General features: G+C 37.6%; 1 protein-coding gene across 4 annotated transcripts in view; it reads right to left on the bottom strand.

Moving 5' to 3' along the window:
* Positions 1-25,719, bottom strand: part of LUZP2 (leucine zipper protein 2) — a 583,499-nt gene that overhangs the window by 74,865 nt on the left and 482,915 nt on the right. The gene's annotated exons all lie outside the window — the stretch shown is intronic.

The raw sequence follows: 25,719 nt of genomic DNA, 5'->3' as shown, positions 1-25,719 counted from the left end.
GCTGGTCTTGAACTCCTGACCTCAAGTAATTTGCCCACCTCAGCCTACCAAAGTGCTAGGATTACAGGTGTGAGCCACCACATCTGGCAAATTTAATAGTTTTACAACTTTTATAGGATTTCAGGTTATTTGTTGTTTGGGTTGTTTCTATAATTTGTACAATAACAATAATAGTGAGAGGTGAACCCGGCTGGGCTTCTGGGTAGGGTGGGGACTTGGAGAACTTTTCTGTCTAGCTAAAGGATTGTAAATGCACCAATCAGTGCTCTGTGTCTAGCTAAAGGTTTGTAAACACACCAATCAGCACTCTGTAAAAATGCACCAATCAGTGCTCTATGTCTAGCTAAAGGTTTGTAAATGCACCAATAAGCACTCTGTAAAAACAGACCAATCAGCACTCCGTAAAATAGACCAATCAGCACTCTGTAAAATGGACCAACCAGCAGGATGTGGCTGGGCCAAATAAGGGAATAAAAGCTGGCCAACCAAGCCAGCAGCAGCAACCCGCTTGGGTCCCCTTCCACGCTGTGGAAGCTTTGTTCTTTCAGTCTTCACAATAAATCTTGCTGCTGCTCACTCTTTGGGTCTGCACTACCTTTATGAGCTGTAACCCTCACCACAAGGGTCTGTGGCTTCATTCTTGAAGTTAGCGAGACCAAGAATCCACCAGAAGGAACCAATCCCAGACATATTTTGGTGACCCAGATGGGACTATCGACTATCGCCAAGCGGTGAGTGCCATTGGACTCCTTTCGCTTGCTATTCTGTCCTATGTTTCCTTAGAATTCGGGGGCTAAATACAGGGCACCTGTCGGCCAGTTAAAAGTGACTAGTGTGGCTGCCGGACTAAAGACACGGGTGTCAGGCTTTCTGGGAAAGGGCTAACAACCCCCAAATCTTCGGAGTTGTGAGCATTGGTTTGCCTGGAACCAGCTTCCACTTTTCCCGTACTTCTAGGCTGAGCCAAGGGCTGACAGAGAGGAAAGCCGTTCAGCTCCAGGGTCCTGACAGAAAGTTGGTTGATCCTGTGGCCATGAGCAGAACTATCAAAGTCATGTCGCCCAAGCGAGACTTGCCCATCTATCCTATCTATCCTGACCCTTGGCTCCTGGGTCCTAATGCCTGTCAGACAAACTTCCTCTCACCTCTCTTCTCCAAGGCTAGTCCCACTTCTAAAAACCACTCTCTGGTGCTTTTCTCCTGTAAGAATGATTTCTAGTATAAACTTCAGGACTCTGTTACCTTCCTTAGGCACCCAGGCTCACCAATCAGAAAGACATAATTTTTGCCCAAAGCACCATCATAGGGGGGACTATCTGGAATTTTAGGATCCACTCTCAGACAAGCAGGGGATATGGGGAGCCTCAGAAATTGTATCCTTCCTATTCATATAAGTAAGGACATAAGGCATCAATCTTCCAACTCTGGAGATCCCTCCCCTCACTCAGGGTATGGCCCTCCACTTCATTTTTGGGGCATAACATCTTTATAGGACAGGGGTAAAGTCCCGATACTAACAGGAGAATGCTTAGGACTCTAACAAGTTCTCGAGAATGCATCGGTAAGGGCCACTAAATCCGATTTTTCTTGGTTCTCTTTGTGGTCTAAGAGGACAGGGTACAGGTTTTCGAGAATGCGTTGGTAAGGGCCACTAAATCCAACCTTCCTCAGTCCTCTTTGTGGTCTAGGAGGAAAACTAGTGTTTCTGCTGCTGCGTCGGTGGGCACAACTATTCTGCTCAGCAGGGTCCAGGGACCATTGCGGGTTCTTGGGCAGGCGGAAACAAACAAACCAAAACCATGGGCAGTTTTGTCTTTCAGATGGGAAACAGGCATCAACAGGTGCACCCTTGAAATGCATCCTAAGTCATTGGGACCAATTTGACCTGCAAACCCTGAAAAAGAGATGGCTCATTTTTTTCTGCACCATGGCCTGGCCCCAATATTCTCTCTTTGATGGGGAAAAAAGGTGACCTGAGGGAAATATAAATTACAAAACTATCCTGCAGCTTGACCTTTTCTGTAAGAGGGAAGGCAAATGGAGTGAGATACCTTATGTCCAAGCTTTCTTTTAATTGAAGGTGAATCCACAACTATGCAAAGCTTGCAATTTACATCTCACAGGAGGACCTTTCAGCTTACCCCCATATCCTAGCCTCTCTATATGTCCCCCTCCGATTAATGATAAGCCTCCTCTAATCTCCCCCACCCAGAAGGGAACAAGCATAGAAATCTCCAAAGGACCACAAAATCCACCGGGCTATCAGTTATGTCCCCTTCAAGCTGTAGGGGGTGGGGAATTTGGTCCAACCCGGGTACATGTCCCCTTCTCCCTCTCTGACTTAAAGCAGATCAAGGCAGACCTGGGGAAGTTTTCAGATGATCCTGATAGGTATGTAGATGTCCTACAGAGTCTAGGGCAAACCTTCGATCTCACTTGGAGAGATGTCATGCTCTTGTTAGATCAAACCCTGGCCTTTAATGAAAAGAATGAGGCTTTGGCTGCAGCCTGAGAGTTTGGAGATACCTGGTAGCTTAGTCAAGTAAATGACAGAATGACAGCTGAAGAAAGGGACAAAGTCCCTACTGGTTAGCACACCATCCTCAGTATGGATCCCTACTGGGACCTCAACTCAGATCTTGGGGACTGGAGTTGTAAACTTCTGTTGACCTGTGTTCTAGAAGGACTAAGGAGAATTAGGAAAAAGCCCATGAATTATTCAATGATATCCACCATAACTCAGGGAAAGGAAGAAAATCCTTCCACTTTCCTCGACTGGCTACGGGAGGCCTAAGAAAATATACTCCCCTATCACCCTAATCACTCGAGGGTCAATTGATTCTAAAAGATAAGTTTATTACTCAATCAGCTGCAGATATCAGCAGAAAGCTCCAAAAGCAAGCCCTGGGCCCTGAACAAAATCTGGAGGCATTATTAAACCTGGCAACCTCAGTGTTCTATAATATGGACCAAGAGGAACAGACCCAAAAGGAAAAGCGAGATCAGAGAAAGGCCGCAGCCTTTGTCATGGCCCTCACGCAAACAAACCTTGGTGGTTCAGAGGACAGAAAATGGAGCAGGCCAATCATCTGGTAGGGCTTGTTAGCAGTACTGTTTACAAGGACACTTTAAAAAAGATTGTCCAGTGAGAAACAAGCTGCCCCCTCGTCCATGTCCGCTATGCTGAGGCAATCACTGGAAGGTGCACTGCCCCAGAGGACAAAGGTTCTCTGGGTCAGAAGCCCCCAACCAGATGATCCAACAACTGGACTCAGGGTGTCCAGGGCAAGCGCCAGCTCATGTCATCACCCTCACTGAGCCCCGGGTATGTTTAACCATTGAGGGCCAGGAAATTCACTTCCTCCTGGACAGTGGTATGGCCTTCTCAGTACTAATCTCCTGTCCTGGACAACTGTCTTCAAGGTCCGTTACCATCTGAGGAATCCTGGGACAGCCTGTAAACAGGTATTTCTCCCACCTCCTCAGTTTTAATTGGGAGACTTTGCTCTTTTCACATGCCTTTCTTGTTATGCCTGAAAGTCCCACACCTTTATTAGGGAGGGATATATTAGCCAAAGCAGGAGTTATTATCTACATGAATATGGGGAACAAGTTACCCATCTGTTGTCCCCTACTTGAGGAAGGAGTCAACCCTGAAGTCTGGGCATTGGAAAGACAATTTGGAAGGGCAAAAAATGTCTGCCCAGTCAAAATCAGGCTAAAAGATCCCACCACTTTTCCTTATCATAGGCAATATCCCTTAAGGCCTGAAGCTTATAAAGGATTACAGGATATTGTTAAACGTTTAGGAGCTCAAGGTTTAGTAAGGAAATGCAACAGTCCCTGCAACACCCCAATTCTAGGAGTACAAAAACTGAATGGTCAGTGAAGACTAGTGCAAGATGTTAGACTCATCAATGAGGCAGTAATTCCTCTATATCCAGTTATACCCAACCCCTATACCCTGCTCTCTCAAATACCAGAGGAAGCAGAATGGTTCACGGTTCTGGACCTCAAGGATGCCTTCTTCTGTATTCCCTTGCACTCTGACTCCCCAGTTTCTCTTTGCCTTTGAGGATCCCACAGACCACACATCCCAACTTACGTGGACCATCTTGCCCCAAGGGTTTAGGGATAGCCCTCATGTTTGGTCAGGCACTGGCCCAAGATCTAGGCCTCTTCTCAAGTCCAGGCACTCTGGTCCTTCAGTATGTGGATGATTTACTTTTGGCTACCAGTTCGGAAGCCTCATGCCAGCAGGCTATTCTAGATCTCTTGAACTTTCTAGCTAATCAAGGGTACAAGGTGTCTAGGTCGAAGGTCCAGCTTTGCCTACAGCAGGTCAAATATCTAGGCCTAATTTTAGCCAGAGGAACCAGGACCCTCCGTAAGGAATGAATACAGCCTATACTGGCTTATCCTCACCCTAAGACATTAAAACATTTGCAGGGGTTTCTTGGAATCACTGGCTTTCGCTGACTATGGATCCCTGTATACAGCAAGACAGCCAGGCCTCTGTATACTCTAATCAAGGAGACCCAGAGGGCAAATATTCATCTAGTAGAATGGGAACCAGGGTCAGAAATAGCCTTCAAAATCTTAAAGAAGGCCCTAGTATAAGCTCCAGGTTTAAGCCTTCCCACAGGACAAAACTTCTCTTTATACATCACAGAGAGAGCAGGGATAGCTCTTGGAGTCCTTACTCATACTCGTGGGACAACTCCACAACCAGTGACATACCTAAGTAAGGAAATTGATGTAGTAGCAAAAGTCTGGCCTCACTGTTTACATGTAGTTGCGGTGGTGGCCATCTTAGTGTCAGAGGCTACCAAAATAATACAAGGAAAGGATCTCACTGTCTGGACTACTCATGATGTAAATGGCATACTAGGTGCCAAAGGAAGTTTATGGATATCAGACAACTGCCTACTTAGATACCAGGTGCTATTCCTTGAGGGACCAGTGCTTCAAATACATATGTGAATGGCCCTCGACCCTGCCACTTTTCTCCCAGAGGATGGGGAACCAATTGAGCATGACTGTCAACAAATTATCGTTCAGACTTATGCTGCCCAAGATGAGCTCTTGGAAGTCCCCTTAGCTAATCCTGACCTTAACCTATATAACGATGGAAGTTCATTTGTGGAGAATGGGATACAAAGGGCAGGTTATGCCATAGTTAGTGATGTAACCATACTTGAAAGTAAGCCTCTTCCCCAAGGGACCAGAACCCAGTTAGCAGAACTAGTGGAATTTACCCAAGTCTTAGAATTGGGAAAGGGGAAAAGAATAAATGTGTATACAGATAGAAAGTATGCTTATCTAATCCTTCATGTCCATGCTGCAATATGGAAAGAAAGGGAGTTCCTAACCTCTGGGGGAAGCCCCATTAAATACCACAGGGAAATCATGGAGTTATTGCACTCAGTGCAAAAACCCAAGGAGGTGGCAGTCTTACACTGCCAAAGCCATCAAAAAGGGAAAGGAGAAGGGAGAACAGCAGTACAAGCAGCTGGCAGAGGCAGCAGAAAGGAAAGAGAGAAAGAGACAGGAAGTCAGAGAGAGAGAAGAAGAAACAGAGAAAGATAGGAAGTCAAAGAGAAGGAGACAGAGAGGAAGAGATAGAGAGACAAAGTCGAAGAGAGACAGAGGAAGAGACTCACAGAAAGTCAAAGAAGGAAAGAGAGAAAGAGATAGACAAACATGAAGTCAAAGAGAGAGAAAGAGAGATATAAGCAGTAAAGAAAAAACAGTGTACCCTATTGCTTTAAAAGCCAGGATAAATTTAAAACCTGTAATTGATAATTGAAGGTCTTCTCTGTAACCCTATAACATTCCAATACCACCTTGTTCTCAGTGTAAACAAGGGCATAGCCTGAAAACACTGAGGTCACTGACAACCCATAGCTTTCCTATAAATAATCCTTAACCCAGCAGGTTTCCTAACAGGGGATCTAAATCTCAATTAATTACCATACAAAGGTCCGACAAATCTAGGAGGAACTCCCTTCAGGACAGGACTAGATGGTTCCTCTGGGGCGATTAAGGAAAAAAGACGCAATGGGTATTCAGTAAATGATAAGGAAACTCTCCTAAAGCAGAGTTAGGAAAATTGCCTAATAATTGGTCTGCTCAAATGTGTGAGCTGTTTGCACTCAGCCAAACCTTAAAGTACTTACAGAATCAGGAAGGAGCCATCTATACCAATTCTCAGTTAATATGGACTGAATGAGGTCTTATTAATAGCAAAGAATAATTGAAATCCCAAACTTACAAGGTTTTCAACAAAAGTAGACTTTGCTAAAAGTTAACAGTGTAAACATATATTATCCTAACTTCTAATCTTATGGAAATCAGAACCTACCAGTGCCCCTCAAATCTCAAGTCCATCAGCGCAGGGCCACACAATACCTCTACTTATAGGGTTAGAAATGCCCACTGCTACAGGAACCGGAATAGCCAGTTTATCTGCTTCATTATCCTACTACCACACACTCTCAAAAGATTTCTCAGACTGTTTGCAAGAAATAACAAAATCTATTCAGTAAGGATAGTAACTACAATCCCAAATAGACTCTTTAGCAGCAGTGACTCTCCAAAACCGCGGAGGCCTAGACCTCCTCACTGCTGAGAAAGGAGGACTTTGCACCTTCCTAGGGGAAGACTGTTGCTTTAACACTAACCAGTCAGGGATACTAAGAGATGCCACCCGGTGTTTACAGGAAAAGGCTTCTGAAATCAGGCAACACCTTTCAAACTCTTATACCAACCTCTGGAGTTGGGCAACGTGGCTTCTCCCCTTTCTAAGTACCGTGGCAGCTATTTTGCTGTTACACACCTTTGGGCCCTGTATTTTTAACCTGCTTGTCAAATTTGTTTCCTCTAGAATTGAGGGCATCAGGCTACAGGTGGTCTTACAAATGGAACCCCAAATGAGCTCAACTAACAACTACTACCGAGGAACCCTGGACCAATCCTCTGGCCCTTTCCCTGGCCTAAAGAGTTCCCCTCTGGAGGACACTACAACTGCAGGGACCCTTCTTTGCCCCTATCCAGCAGGAAGTAGCTAGAGCGGTCATCAGCCAAATTCCCAACAGCAGTTGGGGGTGTCCTGTTTAGAGGGAGGATTGAGAGGTGAAGCCGGCTTGGGATTCTGGGTCAGGTGGGGACTTGGAGAATTTTTCTGTCTAGCTAAAGGATTGTAAATGCACCAATCATCACTCTGTGTCTAGCTAAAGGTTTGTAAACACACCAATCAGCACTCTGTAAAAACGGACCAATCAGCACTTTGTGCCTAGCTAAAGGTTTGTAACCGCACCAATCAGCACTCAGTACAAATGGACCAATCAGCACTCTGTAAAATGGACCAATCAGCACTCTGTAAAATGGATCAATCAGTGCTCTGTAAAATGGACCAATCAGCAGGATGTGGGCTGGGCCAAATAAGGGAATAAAAGCTGGCCACTAGAGACAGCAGCAACAACACGCTCTGGTCCCCTTCCACACTGTGGAAGCTTTGTTTTTTCGCTCTTCACAATAAATCTTGCTGCTGCTCACTCTTTGGGTCCACACTACCTTTATGAGCTGTAATACTCAACACGAGGGTCTTCAGCTTCATTCTTGAAGTCAGTGAGACCAAGAACCCACCAGAAGGAACCAATTCTGGACACAATAAGACTTAATTAACAAGGTTGTGAGTTTAAAACAATTTATTTGTGAGAAGTGCTTAGAAATATATATAACATTGCATGTGTCACTTAAAATGTAGCCACTATTTTGGGCAGAGAGGCTCACACCTGTAATCTCAGCACTTTGGGAGGCTGAGGTGGGCGGATCACGAGGTCAAGGGAATAAGACCATCCTGGTCAACATGGTAAAACTCTACTAAAAGGAGTGTTACCACTCCTCCTCATCTTCTCTTCCTCCTCCTCTTCTTCTTCTCCTTCTTCTCTTTCTCTCTTCTTCTTCTTTTTCTCCTTTTCCTCTTTCTCCTTCTCCTCCTTCTTCCTCCTCCTCCTCCTTCTTCTTTCTCCTTCTTCCTCCTCCTCTCCGTCCTCCTCCTCCTTCTTCTTTCTCCTTCTTCCTCCTCCTCTCCGTCCTCCTCCTCCTTCTTCTTTCTCCTTCCTCCTCCTCCTCCCCCTCTTCCTGCTCCTCCTCATTCCTCCTCTTCCTCCTCCTTCTTCTTTTTCCTCTTCTTCTTCCCCTTCTTCTTCCCTTCTCTCACTGAAATATCTGTATCTGCCCATGGTTTACTATACATCTGGAAATTATCATTTCTGCTGGTTTTTAGAAGTATAATTGAAGGTCAATAAAGAACTAAATGTAATTAGTCATAATTAGAGTTGGAGGCTATATAAAGTGAAAATTCTTAGGCATGAGACATTCAAATTTTGAACATCATTAAATGAAATGTAACATTGAAATTTTGAACATCATTAAATGAAATGTGATAAGGGCTCAATGACCATGTGTTGCATTAGATCATTATATACGATGAGGCAGTTAAGAGATTAAAGTCATTTGTTGAACTAGGAATAACCTGAAGGAAAATGGTGGTGATGACTTCTAAGAGACAGCAAATTTCACACAAAAAATAGTTTCAAAATTTTAAACTATTTTAAAATAGTTTTAAAATTTTAAACTATTTTAAAATAGTCTTAAAATTTATGAAGTAACTGTTTTTAGTTATCGACTGCATGCATGACAGTATTGTGATCCCTGAGAGAAAGAAAACAAAAACAAAAAAAAATGAAAGGTGAGTCTTTTATCATCAAGATTTTATGCCTGGAGGCAATTCTTTGGCTGAAAGTCCAGGTTTGAATACCTGAAAGAGAGCCCAGAAATCCTATTAAGTTGGGTATAGGTAGACAGGATTTCAAAAAAGCTGAACTACTAACTCTTGTGAAATATTTCTGGAAAGTAGAGGAATAAGCAGAAAGATTTCTAAAAATCTGATTTTTATTTCACTAAGTTTTTCCTGAATATCATGTTGTGTAGAAATACGTGGAACTCCACAAGACGAGAAAAACCCCATGGTCTCACCCAAAATCTCCTTAAGGTGATAAGCAACTTCAGCAAAGTCTCAGGATACAAAATCAATGTACAAAAATCACAAGCATTCTTATACAACAATAACAGACAAACAGAGAACCAAATCATGAGTGAACTCCCATTCACAATTGCTTCAAAGAGAATAAAATACCTAAGAATCCAACTTACAAGGGACGTGAAGGACCTCTTCAAGGAGAACTACAAACCACTGCTCAATGAAATAAAAGAGGATACAAACAAATGGGAGAACATTCCATGCTCATGGGTAGGAAGAATCGATATCGTGAAAATGGCCATACTGCCCAAGGTAATTTACAGATTCAATGCCATCCCCATCAACTTACCAATGGCTTTCTTCACAGAATTGGAAAAAACTACCTTAAAGTTCATATGGAACCAAAACAGAGCCCGCATCGCCAAGTCAATACTAAGCAAAGAGAGCAAAGCTGGAGGCATCACAATACCTGACTTCAAACTATATTGCAAGGCTACAGTAACCCAAAACAGCATGGTACTGGTACCAAAACAGAGATATAGATCAATGGAACAGAACAGAGCCCTCAGAAATAATGCTGCATATCTACAACTGTCCGATCTTTGACAAATCTGAGAAAAACAAGCAATGGGGAAAAGATTCCCTATTTAATAAATGGTGCTGGGAAAATTGCCTAGCCATATGTAGAAAGCTGAAACTGGATCCCTTCCTTACACCTTATACAAAAATTAATTCAAGATGGATTAAAGACTTAAACGTCAGACCTAAAACCGTAAAAACCCTAGAAGAAAACCCAGGCAGTACCATTCAGGACATAGGCATGGGCAAGGACTTCATGTCTAAAACACCAAAAGCAATGGCAACAAAAGCCAAAATTGACAAATGGGATCTAATTAAACTAAAGAGCTTCTGCACAGCAAAAGAAACTACCATCAGAGTGAACAGGCAACCTACAAAATGGGAGAATATTTTCGCAACCTACTCATCTGACAAAGGGCTAATATCTAGAATCTACAATGAACTCAAACAAATTTACAAGAAAAAAACAAACAACCCCATCAAAAAGTGGGCAAACGACATGAACAGACACTTCTCAAAAGAAGACATTTATGCAGCCAAAAAACACATGAAAAAATGCTCACCATCACTGGCCATCAGAGAAATGCAAATCAAAACCACAATGGGATACCATCTCACACCAGTTAGAATGGCAATCATTAAAAAGTCAGGAAACAACAGGTGCTGGAGAGGATGTGGAGAAATAGGAACACTTTTACACTGTTGGTGGGACTGTAAACTAGTTCAACCATTGTGGAAGTCAGTGTGGCGATTCCTCAGGGATCTAGAACTAGAAATACCATTTGACCCAGCCATCCCATTACTGGGTATATACCCAAAGGACTATAAATCATGCTGCTATAAAGACACATGCACACGTATGTTTATTGTGGCACTATTCACAATAGCAAAGACTTGGAACCAACCCAAATGTCCAACAATGATAGACAGGATTAAGAAAATGTGGCACATATACACCATGGAATACTATGCAGCCATAAAAAATGATGAGTTCATGTCCTTTGTAGGGACATGGATGAAATTGTCAGTAAACTATCGCAAGAACAAAAAACCAAACACCGCAAATTCTCACTCATAGGTGGGAATTGAACAATGAGAACACATGGACACAGGTAGGGGAACATCACACTCTGGAGACTGTTGTGGGGTGGGGGGAGGGGGAGGGGTAGCATTAGGAGATATACCTAATGCTAAATGACGAGTTAATGGGTGCAGCACACCAGCATGGCACATGTATACATATGCAACTAACCTTCACATTCTGCACATGTACCCTAAAACTTAAAGTATAATAATAATAAAATAAAATAAAAAAAGAAAAAAGAAAAATAATATCTGAATAATTGTAAGGTGCGAATTTTTAGAAATTGCACAGGGTGGGAAGACTATTACAATGGAAAATCCTAGTTCTAATCTGTGGCATTTTGTGGAAACCCCAGAAGGTTCATAATTTAATAGAATGTAAGAATTATTCATGAAGTGAAGGCTACATTAGATCCATTCTAGAAAATTTAAAAACATGCCTTGAGAGTTGAATCTGTTTTACAAGTAGTTAATTGAAGAGAGAGAGAGAAAGACAGAGGAAGTATGAACAGGGAGAGAGAGATAAACATATTATTTATTTAATAGAAAACAATGAAATCCAAGTTTAAATAAAATAATGACCAGTCAAAAAACATGAAACATGTCAAGAAGAAGAAAAATATGATTGATAACCAGGAGAAAAGTCACTCAATAAAAAATGACCTGACAAAAACTCAGATACACAATTTGTAGTTAAATATATTATAATAGATAATATTTTTATAATCAATATGCAGAGGAAACCAATAACAAACAGAAAATAAAATATATAAAAAATAATTAGAACCTATAGATAGAAGAATATAACATTAAAAATAAAAATGAATTATACAAAAATTTTTACTGGATTTTTAAATAATAAGTAATGTAGAAAAAAAAGATTGGGTCATGTAGCACTAACACTGAATTTAGAATGACTTTTTTCTCCCTTATCAGAGTTGGAATTGACTTTCTAGAAAATTCTGGAAACAAGTAAAAAGCATGTGAAAACCAAACCATTGACCTTTCAATTATGAATTGAATTTAGAGCATGCTGATAACCATTGAAAAAAGAAAACAAAATTTAAAGCATTTGGAGATAAAATACATATTAAATATAAGGCAAAAAAGAAAAGATAATCACATAATTTATTATCTGAGCTATGCCAGCTAGAAGGCAATGGGGTGACATTTTTAATCTACTAAATTTAAAAATCTGTCAACCTAGCTTACTAAATTCAGAAAAAAAAACTTTAAAAAGCAAAATGAAATAATTTCAAGTAGAAAAAATGAGTTAACATGGCAAGTTAAATTTATACTGATGAAAGATGAGTCCAAAAATGATAAATATAAGTCCCTTTAAAAGAGCACTTTTTCTCAATTTCATATGCATAAATATATGTTATTAGCTTTTTATTTTTATTTTTTGGGGACAAGGTCTTGCTCTGTCACCCAGTCTGGAGTGTAGTGGTGCAATCTGTGCTCACTGCAATCTCTGCCCCCCTTGCTGAAGCCATCCTTCTCCCTCAGCCTCCCAAGTAGCTGGGACTACAGGCGTGTACCACCACGCCCAGCTAATTTCTGTATTTTGTGTAGAGATGGGATTGAGCCGTGTTGCCCAGGCTGGTCTCATACTCTTGAGCTCAAGGACAAGGCTCACCTGCCTCGGCCTCTGAAAGTGTTGGGATTACAGGTGTGAGCCATCACATCCAGCCTGTAATTCATTTTTAAAAGCAAAACCTATATCAATGTCTTTAGTGGTTATAACAGTTATACAGTTGAAATGTATGACAATGAAAAATGAAAATAAAACGTTTTATGGTACTCTCATTTGTGTAATGCATAACAGTATAATATAATTTCAAAGTAGATTGTGCTAAGTCAAAGGTGCTTATTGGGAAATCCTAGAATGACACCTAGAATATAGAATGTTACATACAGGACTGACAATGGCAGTGTAGATGAAATGAAAAGCAATATATTCAATTTATTAAAAATGTGGTAAGAATTGTATTTTATACACTAGCAAGGACATTTTAAAGATTAAATTACCACCCTCAAAACATAGAATATTCAAAGATTTAATATAGTTAAGATGATAATAGTCCCTAAGTTATCTAAAGATTCAATGCCATCCCTTTAAAATCTGAGCTTTATTTGTTTTTCTAGAAATTGAGAAGGTAATTCTCAAACTTACTTGAAAAATGCAATGACCAAGAATAGCCAAAGCAAACTTTAAATACAAAGAACTAAGCTGGAGGAATCCACTTCCTCATTTTAAAATACACTACAAATCTACCATAGTCACTGCAAACACTGTCAGATAGATAGGCATATAGATTAATGGAACTGAATTGAGAGTCCAGTCCCTTGCATCATGATCAACTGTATTTAGACAGGCCATCACGCCAATTCAGTGAAATAAAACAACTCTTTTCAACAAATGGTGTTTAAACAACAAGATGCCACATGCAGACAAATGAAGTTTGATCACTACCAAATACAACATATAGAAGTGAACTCAAATTAAATCATATGCCTAGATGTAAGAGTTAAAATTAAGTCTCTGAATAGAAAAATAGGAGATAATCTATGACCTCACACTAGGCAAAGTCTTATTAAACATAGCAATATCACAAGTGCCAGAAAAAAAAAAAAAAGGGCCAGGTGCAGTGGCTCAAGCCTGTCAATCCCAGCACTTTGGGAGGCTGAGGCAGGCAGATTATGACATCAGCAGTTCGAGACCAGACTGACTAACATGGTGAAACCCCATCTTTACTAAAAATACAAAAATTAGTCAGGCGTGTTGGCACGTGCCTATAATCCCAGCTACTCAGGAGGCTGAGGCAGGAGAATTGCTTGAACCCCGGAGGCGGAGGCTGCAGTGAGCCAAGATTGCGCCACTGCGCTCCAGCCTGGGCAACAGAGTGAGACTCTATTCCCCTACACCCCCCCCCCAAAAAAAAGAAATGGAAAAATATATTGGACTTCATCAAATTTAAAAACTTGTGTCTTCTGTGATGCAAATCAAATCTTCAATAAAGTGAAAATATAACCCCCAGAATGGAAGAAAATATTTGCACAAAGACACAGCTTAAAAATAAAATATAATAATTTGAAAAGGATGTAGTATTATTGATGTAAAAACTGGTGTGGCTATCGTAAAATTAGGCAAAATAGATATCAGGACAATAAACATTAAAAGGCACAAAAAAGGCATCGCATAATGGTAAAGGGTGAATTCATTAAGAATACATAATATTTCTAACTGTGTATATGATTAATCATACAGTTTTATCTACCCAATAATAACTGGGAGATACAGAAGCAAATGACAGTATGCTTTACTAAAAGATAAAACAATACTGGCAATAACTATGATTTCCCTAATATATTTCCCAAGAGGCAGAATACCTAGAGGAAAGATGTAAATAACCCAAATAATGACATTGATAGGGTTTTGGTATTGACTGCTTTTACATTATGACATTTTAACCTTCTCTTTTTTATGTAATAGTTGTTAATTTCCTTATAATTGAAAACAAAGTAAAACAGATTTACTGGGATTGATTTTCTCCCGTTATATATCACCTAAGTTTTCAGGCCAGATGAGTCAATGTAGTGGGGCATAGAGACAAGAACTGTAGTTTTCCAGACAGATAATGGTAATACCAAATTCTAACTTTACAAGTTACCATGTTTCTAATTTTTAGCAAGAGTCTAATTTCCCTGAAAATTCAGATAATTTATATATCAATAGAATATTGAATTCAATTTGTTGTAAACATAAATAAAATATTGTTGTGAAGCAGAGAATTTTCTTTGAAACTTAAAAAGTAATTGTATATTTTGAATCTTTTCACTTCAGGTAATTTTCACATTCAAATAATGAAAAGATTTCTGGATAAAGGAACAAGAAGCTCCAGAATTGTGAACTGGCATTATGTATACTTAAATTAAATATGCTTAAATTTGTGCTTTACTTCACATAAAATGTAATAACACAGATATACAATAAATTCAATAGGGAAGTCATCAAATAGATTGTACAACTTGTATGTCACAATGTATTGGAAGCAATATTATACATCAAAATAAATTATAAATGCAGATGTCAGGGAAAATAAATAAATATTTGTATTTCAGTCAGAAAATTTTTAGGCATTGGGAGCAATGCCTCCTGGAAGTAACTCTGACATGTCCTTTTAAATAATTCATTTATTCATTCAACAAATATTAATTGAATAGTTTCTGTATATCACATTGTTTTGAAAGTTTGGTATATATTAGTGAGCAAAAGAAACTTAGTTGCCTATTTTCATGGAGCTTATGCTTCAGGTAATTCAATTAATCTAATTCCATTAAAACATCCAGCAGCCAATACCACCTTATAGTATTTTATCATATTTATAGTCCTAAGAAAATCATGGTAAAATGGTTCACCCATCCCCCATCACACATAGACACAGACACATACACACACAATTATCTTTTCCAAAATACAGTACAATAAATGTTTGCCTACTGTTTACTGGACTAGTTCACCAATTCTAGTAGTTCAATTTAAGTATTCAATCCCACTAAGTGTGATTTTCTTACAGCCTGTTTTTGGAGTATTGGTGATGCAATGGAAACTTGCCAATGTATGTATTTATGAGGAGCTCACAGGCTAGCCAGGAAATTTAGGGCAGAGTCTCAAAGTTAATTTTTTCACAAATGCCATATAAATACACATATAAATGCTGAACCACAATAGATAAGAGCTTTTGCACCACAAAAGGAACAGTCAGCAGAGTATACAGACAACTCACAAAGTGGGAGATAATCTTCACAATCTATAAATCTGACAAAGGACTAATATCCAGAATCTACAATGAATTCAAACAAATTAGGAAGGAAAAAACAAAGAATCCCATCAAAAAGTGGGCTAAGAACATAAATAGACAATTCTCAAAAGAAAATATACAAATGGCCAACAAATATGAAAAAATGCTCAACATCACTAAAGATCAGGGAAATGCGAATCAAAACCACAATGCAATACCTCCTTACTTCTGCAAGAATGGCCATAATCATAAAATCAAAAAATAATAGATGTTTGTGTGGTTGCAGTGAACAGGGAACACTACTACACTGCTGGCAGGAATGTAAACTAGTACAACCACTATGGAAAATAGTGTGGAAATTCCTTAAATAACTAAAAGTATAACTATCACTTGATCCAGCAATTCCATTATTGGCTACCTACACAGCGGAAAAAAGTCATTAAATGAAAAAGATAGTTACACATGCATATTTATAGAAGAACAATTTGCATTTGCAAACTGTGGAACTAACCCAAATTCCCATCAATCAACAAGTGGATAAAGAAACTGTGAGAGATATATGTATATATATGATGGAATATATATATATACACACACACATATATATATACACACACATATATATATAAACACACACATATATATGATGGAATACTACTCAGCCATAAAAAGGAATAAATTAATGGCATTCGCAGCAACCTGGATGAGAACTGAGACTATTATTCTAAGTGAAGTAACTCAGGAATGGAAAACCAAACATCGTACGTTCTCACTCATAAGTGGGAGTTAAATTATGAGGATGCAAAGGCATATGAATGATACAAAGGACTTTGGGGACTCAGGTGGAAAGGTAGGAAGCAGGTAAAGGATAAAAGACTACAAATAGGGTGCAGTGTATACTGCTCTGTTGATGGGTGCACCAACATCTCACAAATCACTGCTAAAGAACTTACTCATGTAACCAAACACCACCTGTTCCCCAATAACCTATGGAAATAAAAAATTAAAAAAGGAAAAATAAATAAAAATAAATGCTTAAACACAATAGAAACTCAAGAAAGTAGTCAAAAAGAGTTGACATTTGAGATGAACCCATGAAAGGGGAGTAGAAGTTCACCAGCATTATGAGTGATGGTTCGGTGAGGGTTAAAAATATATATAGAATAAAAAGGCTAGAATTATGTAAGGATTTGAAAAATATATATTCTTGACTTTTATTTAGATTCTTTATATTTCTAACTCGAATGAGTCTTTTAAAATCTTGAACTCTCAGGTTGTCTAATAAGATCACCAAATATGTGCCAACTCTATTTACTGTCTTTCAGCTTCTATGTTCTCACCAGTTGCTGTTTTAATGGAAGTTTTGTAATTTTTCCTTAGGATTAACCAAGGAATCCCATATAAATGGTTTTCCAGTCTTCATCTTTGCATTTACCTTTCAATTCATCATTTTGCAGTATATACAAATAGTAAATATTTGAACCATAAGTTACCAATGGTTAGTCATATATTTTCCCCATCAGTAAGACAAGATTATGTTCAAAATCTAAAGATTTGTCCTTGACTCAAATTAACCTTTGCTGAAAAACAAAATGGAGTAGTTAAATTTAAATTTTACATATAAAATTCATAAAACATATATAAAAATTATAAAGGTATACGTATATATAAATTGTAAAATACATGTTTGTATGTGTGTGTGCATGTTTAAACAGCTGGAAAACTTCAGGATAACCCATTCAATAGTCTTTTGAGTCATGCTAGATATAAGCAACCTGAACTACCTCGAAAAAGGTAGCAAAATTTGAGTGCATTCCTTTAGGTTTAGGGGAGATGAACAATCTGTAATTTCACTAGCATTGTCAGATAATTACAAACTTGCCCAGATTGTAAGGAAGGGGGCATAGACCCCATATATTGATGGACGAATATCAGAGAATATGTGGCAATATTTTAAATGATCCCACCTAAAAGTAGGATTAAATGGAGACAGATGACAATTGCAATTTAGGTGCCCAGTGATTAGGAACCGATAGAAAAATAATGAATCAATTTAGTTTGTATATTTACAAAACTATTATGACTTGTTGAGTGGCGTTGACTAAAATGCTGATAGTGATGTGAACAATAAAATCCAGGGTGAGGTAGTCTCAGATGGGGATGAGAAACTTGTTGGGAAGTGGAGTAAAGGTCACTCTTGCTATACAAAGAGACTGGTGGCATTTTGCCCCTGTCCTAGATTGCTGTGGAAATTTGAACTTGAGAGAGGTGATTTGGGGTATCTGGTGGAAAAAATTTCTAAGCAGCAAAGCATTCAAGAGATGACAGAGCATAAAAGTTTGAAAAATTTGCAGCCTAACAATCAATGCAATAGAAAAGAAAATCTCATTTTCTGGGGAGAAACTCAAGCCAGCTGTAGAAATTTGCATAAATAACAAAGGATCAAATGTTAATCACCAAGACAATAAGGAAAATGTCTCCAGGGCATGTCAGAGACTTTCATGGCAGGCCCTCCCATCACTGGCTTGGAGGTCTAGGAGGGAAAAATGGTTCTGTGGGCCAGGCCCAGTGCCCCCTGCTCTATGAACCCTCTGAACATGGTGTCCTGCCTCCCAGCTGTTTTAGCTCCAGCTGTGGCTAAAAGGGGCCAACATACATCTCAGGTCATTGCCTCAGATGGTGAAGCCCCAAACTTTGGTGGCTTCCATGTGGTGTTAGGCCTGTGGGTAAACAGAAGTCAGGAATTGAGTTTTGGGAACCTCCACCTAGATTTCAGGGGGTATTTGGAAATGCCTCAATGTCCAGGCAGAAGTTTGTTGCAGGGGAGGGCCCTCATGGAGAACCTCTGCCAGTGCGGTGTGGAAGGAAAATGTGGGTTGGATCTGTCATGCACGTCCATGTGAAGAGACCACCAAACAGGCTTTGTGTGAGCAACAAGGCTGTTTATTTCACCTGGGTGCAGGCAGGCTGAATCCGAAAAGAGAATCAGCAAAGGGTGGTGGGATTATCATTAGTTCTTATAGGTTTGAGGATAGGCGGTGGAATTAGAAGCAATGTTTTGCGGACAGGGGGTGGATCTCACAAAGTACATTCTCAAGGGTGGAGAGAATTACAAAGAATCTTTTTAAGGGTGGGGGAGATTACAAAGAACCTTCTTAAGGGTGGGGGAGATTACAAAGTACATTGATCAGTTAGGGTGGTGCAGAAACAAATCACAATGGTGGAATGTCATCACATAAGGCTATCTTCACTTCTTTTGTGAGTGTGAAACTGTGAGTCAATTAAACCTCTTTTCTTTATAAATTACCAAGTCTCAAGTATGTCTTTATTAGCAGCATGAGAACAGACTAATACACAGAGACTGTTACAATATATTTCTAAGCAATTTTAATTAAGACTGTCACACTTTCTCTCTGTCTGCCTCATTATCTACTATAATTTTTTACTGATATAAAGATGTCAAAGTACATGCACCCCAGGGCAAAAGATAGTTATGTGAGATAAAAACTACGGGAAGAGAAGTCTATGTTCACATAAAAATATGAACATTCAGCAGAATTCTTTGCAGTCATTCATATGCCTCACATTTGAAAAAAATACATTAAATTAAATGTATTTTTAATAAAATAGAAAATATTTCAGAATTTTATTAAAAGATAATATATTTTTTCATATATGTACATAGATAAAATTATTGAAAGGATTATATATATATATATATATATATATATATGATGGATTACATAGGATTTGTAACATTTTCTTCCCTTTTTTTTCCGCATGTCTTAACACAATGTAAGACCTGATAAATATTGAAAAAAGGGAAGAAAAGTGAAACTGAGGAAGGAATGGAGAAAAGAAGAACACAATTCTAAAGCCTAACAATTATTCTTCCTTTTTATAAAGAACTGAAAGCCTGCATTTTCCAGAGGACCAAACTCTTTACATTTTGAAAACATCAGAGTAACTAGGTTGAGTATCACCAGAGATAGTTGTGTATATATCACATATAATTAGCAATACTAGTATAGAAAAAAATAACAAACCTGATTTTAGAACTACCAGACCTTAGTTTAAATCTTGTTTTCTATTAGTTGGATGACATAAGTCAAATATCTTAACCTTACATTGTTTAGCTTAATGACTTGAACAAACGGGCCAGCGTATTCTCTTTGAATACAACCCAAATGCTGGACATCTAGAAATTTGACAAGCTCAGTTTCACCGTATCCCAGTCGTTCATATAATTCATTTTGCTTTGCTCCTGACTGAAAGATATAGGAAAAAAATGTCAGCATCAGGATGGCTTTCACAGAGTCCATATTTGTCTGTTCTATCTCCACATAGGAAGCAAGCTATACTGTCTGCAGTTAATGCTACACCTTTGAATTGATATCATGAGTGTCAGCGTTTTGCTATTTTGTAAGTCTCCCATAACATTAGCTTCTTTAGCTATTAAACAAAATAAATAATGAAGATATCCTAAATTTTAAAGACATTATATTTCCCTGAGATGTAGAAGCCATAGTTTAGCAAGAAACTGACAGTCTTTAGGAATGTGAGATTTGTTCCAGCATAATGAGAAAAATACAGTCCACCAACATGGAACCTCTCAGATTTCCCACTGCGGGGAGCATAATTGACTGAAAGCCCCATTTGCTAAACTGTGAGTTCCCCCGCATGCGATGCAACAGGGCTAGTAAGGCAGCCCATTCCCATAAAATATGGGGACTCATCTGATGGATGACTTTTATACAATGACTTCCCATTGACATTTGCCAAAGTTGTTTTTCTTTTCTTTTCTTTTCTTTTCTTTTTTCTTTTTTTTTTAACTGCACAGGAATCTAAGCCTTTTTATATCTAGATCCTCTTTCTTCCCTCACTGCTCCAGAATGATCAGATCTGCACTGGGGCCTGATGGCTCTTCCGGCCTCCTATGGCTGCCTCCCTATTTTCTCTCACAGGCATTTTTCCAAATAAACCTCTTGCAAATATAATTCTGTTTTGTGTCTTCTTGGAGGACACAACACAATACAAAAAGCCTAGAAGATAACCTTCTAAAACTCCGATATCCAGCTTCTTGAATGTAAAAAAGATATTATCCTTACAGATAGTCACAGTAACTAAAAGAAATATAGCACGTATATCCCTAAGCAATGCTTTGTATACTCAAACTACTTAATACATAGTTATTAAATGTATGATTCAGGAAAAACATATTCAAGTTTAAGGTCATACTGATGCTTATCAGGGCTGTTAAGAGAATCTTATAATAAAATGCATAATCGTGTCTTCTTTAACACTATTTCATAAAGGACCACAATACATAGTCATATTTTATATAGTTAATTAAATTACTCTTTGCATATAGTCACGGGTATTTTACATCCATAGATTCTTCTAACATTCAGTAACATGTCTCATAATAAAGTAACAAGAACATTGGCTGTGATGCCTTTAGAAAGTTGTGAGGAAACATGATTTTATCTCTGAACTACAACTTCTTTTGCAGAAACCTAGGGAATAGAGTTTGATTAGGGATATCTAGACATAGACTCTCTTGTTTCCCATTGAAAAAAAATGTTACCTTCTAATGCTATTCATGTTCTTTCTTCCAGAATGGTATTATAAGCTTTGAATATTAAAAGGAGGTTGAAGAGGAAACATTGGCTTTAACACATACTGTGAGATCTCACCTCCCTCATGCATCCTTTCACATGGAGGATAGTTCATGGGATGTTGGAGATAACTAAATGGTTAGCGATTGATGGACAGCAGATGGAAAAACAGAACTGTTTAAAATTGATCACCTCTGTATTATATGAGAAATCTCTTCTAGAAGCAGAGAAGTAGAGAGATAGGGCAAGCTTACTTCTTAGAGTCCTTTCTCATTTCTAAAATAAGGATCTTACTCATGTTCAACCTTGGCTGTAAATTAGAATCATCTGTGATTTTTGAATAATCTCCAAAACTAGCCTAAACTCCTGCTAAATTGTATCAGAACCAGGAGTATTGACACCCAGGTGTGAGCATTTTTGAAGCCCATAATAATTTGAAGATGCAGCCTAGGCTCAGAACCTTGGCTTATGATGATTCCAGGTGCACTGTTTTGAGGTTTCTTAAAAAACTACTTTGTAACAGATTTTTGGCAGAAAAGAGGAAAAGAAAAATGTACCTTGATCTATCTAAACTTCCAGGCACCAAGAAAAATGCAGTTTTCACTTGCATGTCTTTAAGCTCCTAAAGAGAGCCACATTCGTTCCAGGGCCTCCTGCCTTGGAATGACTTTGGCATTTACAACACATTTAAACAAAAATTAACAAATCATCCTTTTCCAATTAAGTAGATACCACAGTTGTGACCTTCAATAATATAAACTGCAACTAAGGCAGTGAGTTGAAAAGAAAAAGAAAAGAAACAGTAATAGCCTGGGATGGCGTGACATATAGGTTTTCATAGCACAGTTTCATTGCTGTTTATCTGCATTGCTTATCTGAATTGTTTTTCATTTCTGGTGTCTTTAAACATTCTCCTTTCTTTATGACATGTACTATTATGATCCCTGACACTAAATGGATTGTAAGGATTCTGCTATACTTTTATGATAAAAAACTGAAGTTACACTTATTTGAATTAATGTATTCTAACACTTGAAAAATAATACAGTGTAAATAGTGTAGCTTTATTCAAAGTTAAAGTAACATCCCACTAAAAATTTTCTTCAGGTGTTTTCATGTTATCCTGGCTTTAAGAGATCCTAATACTTGTTTCACGTATTTATTGACTGCTTTATGTGTGTCAGGCACCACAACATATGCTAATGTTTTATGTGAATTTTTGTATTTGATCTCCTCAACAACTTTCTAAGGTTGGTGCTGTAATTATCTCCATTTAATAGACATGAAAGATGAGTCTTAGAAAAGTTAAGTAATTTGATCAAGGTATTAAAATTAAAAAATAGCAGAAAAGAGATTTTTACTTTGACTAACGAATCCTACCTCTTAAACGTTCTATTATGCAAATATAAACACCAAACATATTACTGTGTATTAATTCATATCTTTTAAACTAAAAGTGGTAGGATTCTTGGTGATATGTTTTCTGTTCTTTCTTTTATATTTATTTTTTCCAAATTCTATAAAGCATATATTTTATAAAAAATGAATATAATTAAATATTGCAATAGATATACAAAGTGAGTTTTTTCAGAATGCTATTAATTACACAAGCCTTTTTGTTTATTAATTTGCCTTTTCTGAGCACTACTATGCATCTAGCTCTACCACATAGCAGTAGAAAAAATGTTAGTCACTTTTTTTTGTATATTATCTATAATGCCAAGTAATCCTATCTTAAATGTTACACACACACACACACACACACACACACACACACAGAGAGGCATGCTATTCACTAGCTCTGTGGGTTAGGAGGACCCTGATTTATAGTGTTAGTCAATTTCTACAGTATAAATGTTACCAATTTCAATCTGCTAACATGATGTCATTGAACACAAATTGCAAAGAGATACACAGTAGTATACTATTATATAGTATTTCCACTATACAGATTCAAAATATACAATATCCTGAACAGCACAGATTATGGCACTATATAGTAGCTTTGGTATTTACCACATTGCCATTGGTAGAATTTATTTAATTGTTAAGTATATATAATATAATATTTAATAATGCCTGTATTTAACACTTGAATAGTAGAAATTCTGTAAATTTAACAGTCAACTTTTGCAAGCATGTATTAGCCAGCTCCAAGAGACCACTGGAGTATTTACCATTCTGAATAAACACAGTGACATGCATGCTCTATTTTTTGCAATAGCAAAATAGACATAGAAAAGTCATGGCTCTCAGCTTAAATATACATTAGAGAGTATCTCAGCAAAATAATGGGAATAAATTCACTTTTGTCATAAACATTCCATCTGTTAGCTTACACACAAAACCATACTCATGTTACTTCTCATGTCTAGTGTCTTTGCAGACGTCATCTCTTTTCATTCCATACTGTCTCTTCAGGTAATTTTATTTATTTCCAATATTTAACCCTATTCATTGTGATGATATCTAATCTAATATCCTTATTCAGATGTCTTCCCTCAGTTCCAGATTTAAATACATAATCATCTACTGGATACGGGCACTTGGTTTTATGACAGAAACCCAAAACGTAGCAGGTTAAAAACAAACCAGTTTGGCTTCCCTTTTAAACCCTCCTCTTTCCCTTTACATCATAGTGAATGAATGCAAGGACTTTTATTCTTGATTTCCTGCCTTCATGCTTCCCATTTAGTCACTAGGTCATGACAATTATTATGACTCAATAACATTTCGAATACTATTTTCAGTGTTGGTGATATAAAGTAGGTCACCATCCTCTCCTACATAGGTCAGAAGATTGTCACATGGTTTATTTGTTTCTACTTTAGTTTGGGACTTGGGGTCGTTTTACACAAAATGCAGATCGGATCCCCTGGTTTCTACCTTGACTTTTTATATATTCGAAAGAATATTATTTTCTACATAACAAATATATAATATCATAACAAAGACATAAAAGATACGTCATCTCCTGTGTGTTTGTATCCAGGTATCTAGAAAACAAACAAGGAAACAAACAGAAGATGACCTGACTACTAAGAACAAATCCTGCAGTTTTCTTGTTGTCTCTTGCAGAAAATTAGGCTGCAATCTCCAAAAGTTGAGGGCTGTGTCACTTGAAATTTGCTGTCTTAGTTACTAGCAGAGTACTGGTACATAGAAGAAAAACAATGTAGTTGAATACAAAACACTAAACAATAATGTATAATTTTCTAAATTCCAAATAAGTAAAATTTATAAGAATTTATAAGAAAATTTATAAGAAGAAGGGCATACAACAAGTGTCATTTCAAATTTAAAAGAAAATTTATAAGAAGAAGAAGGGCATACCATAAGTATTTCAAATGAATTTTCTAGAAACATCATTCTGGACACTAAATAACATTAAACAGATCAATGAGCTAAGCACAGACATCTCTCTGAAGAAGGAAGACATATGCAGAGGTAACATTCAAGGGATGACCAAGGGCCAAGAGTAGTAAACACTCAGCTGTCAAAGCAAGCACTGAGGAAAGAAAAAATAATTCTAACTGGGAGGGTAAGAAATAATTCACTCAGAGAGAAACCAGCATCTCGATTTTACAAAGGGTAATGATGAAAGGGTATCTGAGGGACTTCGTTGAAGACTCTCAGCAGAAACTTAAGCTATAGTTCTAACAGTGAATGTAACAGGTATGCACCATAATAAAAACAATAAATTTAAATGGTGGGGGTACTAATATATTAATTATTTTTAACCTTTTTCTAGTAAACCCTTGCAATTTTGTACTCCTCCCTTTGTGAACTTGTGGCTTTTAAAATTCACAATTATATATTTTATATATATATATATAATATATAATTTACATATAGAAACACAGACAATAATATAATATAGTTAAATACATTGTTTTGAATAATTTTTAAAAGAGAAACATTAATATTACATAAGGATCTCATACAGACTAAATCTTTGTAGTTCATAAGTTGACTAGTTAGACATAAAAACAGTATATCAGAAGATTTACTTCATTCTATTATTTCTGACTCTCCATCCTGAAAATAGCATTTCCCTAATCTACCCACTTTAATTCAAAAATAGGAAATCTCAGAAATAAGCAGTAAGAAAGCCAGATGTAACACATCATTAGGTATTTGCATTAGTGGTTCTTAAGTTTTTCTGCACTCAACCCTTGAGATTTGCATTTAGAAGTCAGGCTGGTATCCATAGCACTCACTTTAATAACAAGTGATGCTCAGACAAGTGATCAGAGAACTAGATCTTTCCAACATACTGCCCAAAACAAAACTCCCTTCCCCAAAGATTATTTCTGGCTCTCAGGATTTATTTCAATGTATGTAGGGCCTACAAATTGAAGTTTTTGAAGATTGAAACAAAAGCACCATTAAATGTTCTTTGTTTTGTCTAAAGTAGGTTGGTGGAGGGAATTTGGAGGAAGATTTGCTCAAATGAGTTGTCGTTAAACTTGAACGCACCTTAAAATCCCCTGGGACTTTGAAAAATTACTGATAACTGGAGTCTAACTCAAAAAAAAATCTAATTTAATAGGTCTGGGGAAAAAACCCCAGGAGTAAGGCTTTTTTT

Source organism: Gorilla gorilla, chromosome 9 (genome assembly GCF_029281585.2).
Source record: "Gorilla gorilla gorilla isolate KB3781 chromosome 9, NHGRI_mGorGor1-v2.1_pri, whole genome shotgun sequence".
NCBI classification, from domain to species: Eukaryota; Metazoa; Chordata; class Mammalia; order Primates; family Hominidae; genus Gorilla; species Gorilla gorilla.
The sequence above is the reverse complement of the archived record's forward strand: the minus strand, read 5'-3'. Positions and strand labels throughout refer to the sequence as shown.